We start from the raw sequence: 2,721 nt of genomic DNA on the forward strand, positions 1-2,721 counted from the left end.
AGAAAGTTGCTCAATTTATTCAGACCAATTTATGGGGTACCACATGAAATTATCTCTGACAATGGGCTGCATTTTAAGGAAAAAACAGAGAAGCCACTTTGACAGTTCAATATTCAACACCACAAATCCTCACCCTACCATCCTCAGACTAATGGAGCAGTTGAGGCTACAAACAAAAGCATAGGGAGAATTCTGAAGAAAAGCACTAAGAACTACAAGGATTGGCATCTACAATTACCCTATGCACTTTGGGGGTATAGAACATCAATTCAATCTTTCACAGGAACCACACCTTATTCATTGGTGTATGGGATGGAAGTAGTCCTTCCCATTGAAATAAGTGTTTGTTCATTGAGAACGGTATTGGAGAGTGAAATTCCTGAATTAGATTGGTTGCAAAGTAGATATGACCAATTATGCATGATGGATAAGAACAGACTCAAGGCCCTGTATCACATTCAGGGTTATCAAAGGAGGCTTAGGAAAGCTTTTGACGAGAAAGTAAGAGCTAGAGATTTGAAGTTGGGGGATTTAGTGCTGAAAGAGATCCGAGCCTCGGTTCAAAATACAAACGGGAAGTTCAAGCAAAATTAGGCAGGTCTATATATTATCAAATAGATATACTCTAGGGGAGCAATAAGGTTGATGGACTTAGATGTAAACCCTTTTATTGAGCCAACCAATATGGATCAATTGAAGAAATACCACGTCTGAGGTGGTAGTCTAAAAAAACAATGTCTGAAGTGGTTGTAAATTATGTTATTTCCCTTCCTAGGTTTCCCAAAAAAAAAAAAAAAAACTTGCTATGTTGAAAACCCAAAAGGGCGGTTTAGGCAAAAATTAGGACATAAAAAAAAAAAAAAAGGGGGTAGGTTGAAAACCCGAAAGGGCGATCTATGCAAAAGGAGAGTTAAAAAAAGGAAGAAGAGAGTGAGAGAGCTTGCTAAGTTGAAAACCCAAAAAGGCGACTTAGGAAAAAGTTAAGGCAAATAGAAAAATGAACTATGTAATGACTTGATCTTTTTGCCAAGAAGGTACATAGGCAACCATATATTGGTCTGGTCATAATTTCCCCAAACCCACCATTTACCCATTAAGAAAAAAAAAAAAAATTGTTTTCAAAATCAAACCATTCCATTAAACCATGCCATTACATAGAATTCAAAACCCAAACCCTAAATCAAATCATAAAAAAAGCAAACCCTAAACAAAACCCTACATCTGGAGGTCCTAAGTAATTTCTAAACCTAAGAGTTTCATATCAACTTTTAAAATAGACATGTTCAAAGCCAAAAATAAGAAGATCATCTTTTCTTCAGTCTTTTCTTCTTTGGTTGTTCAATGTTTCCATCTGTGCTAGGTACTTTGTCATCGTTGTCCCTCCTTTTAAACTCATAGTTGTCAGCCTTATGTTTTTCTTGGTTGTCTTTGAGAAATTGTTTTCTCATGGCAACCATGTCAGCCTCCTTGTTTGCAATCTGGTTGACCAACCAGTTAAAGTATTCTGTGGTCACTTGTGAAAGTGAACTTTGACAAAAGATTAATCCACTCGATCAGCCATCTTCAAGCCCAACAACATGTTCCTTATAGAAGTAGGATTTGTGTCCACAGTAGTGAAAGATTTTCTTCCTTTCCACCAGGCGTTCCTTACTCATATTGGAATTGTCTCAAAAGACTATTAGCCTTATAGAAAGTTGCCCTCCTTAACCTGACTATGAAGATATGATTTGATCTAGGGGACCACAACAAAGGAGGTAAACACTTCCACCAATAACAATTCCATCGAATTGAGACACTGGATTTCTTGTTTAGAAATTTCACCCAGTCACTTTCAGTCTGACACTCGGTTTGAGGACAGTCCTACTAAGGAAATTACCAGGACCATAATCAGCAATTGTGGGTGTGGCAATCATTTGTAGTCTTTCCATCAACCATATCTGCAAAGTCAAGGGACTCCCTAGAAAGTTTTGTGACTCTCCACCAAGAAATATAGAATCCAATCCTAAGAGAGTTTCTGCCAAGATCAGAGAAGCAAGATTATCACCATCCTTAATTTGACTCATAATACTTATGACTCATGCATCTACAAAATCGGGCCTTCTAGAGCAAAGCAAAAATTTTCCCACGAAGCAAAGATCTAAGCCAAAATTCTTCTACATGTTGTTAGTCACTTCATGAGTACGTTTGTTAATCAGTCTTGAAACAACTACATGAGGATTCGCCATGTGGCCGTTAATCATGCTACTGGTAATTGAAGTAGAAAGTCCTAGAGCATCAAATAAAATCTCCCTATGTCTGGGATCACAAGAAACTGCTACGAATTTTTTTGCTAGGATCATAACCTAGAATAGCTAAAAATTCTTCAATTGTGGGACAAAGTTTAGTAGTTTTAAATTGGAACACATGGTTTTTAGTATCCTAGAACTTCACGGCAGCATGGAGAAAATCCCACTTGATCTTAACACTCTTCAAAGACTTGATTCCCTCTAGCTTGTAGGCTGTGAAATTGGTCTTAGTGCTAAAATCAAAGCTACGAACCCATCTATTGATATCATAAATGGTTGAATGAGGAAAATTTTGACTTTTAGCCATGGATAACTCTTGCATGTGATTATTTTTTCTTGATAATTTTAATTCAGAGATTTGTTTGTAGGATAAATGCTAAAGTAAGCTACCTCAGTCCTTAACCAGGTGTAATTGACTAGTAAAGTGTTTCATGGT

Source organism: Quercus suber, unplaced genomic scaffold, assembly GCF_002906115.3.
Source record: "Quercus suber isolate HL8 unplaced genomic scaffold, Cork oak 2.0 scaffold_654, whole genome shotgun sequence".
Lineage (NCBI taxonomy): Eukaryota > Viridiplantae > Streptophyta > Magnoliopsida > Fagales > Fagaceae > Quercus > Quercus suber.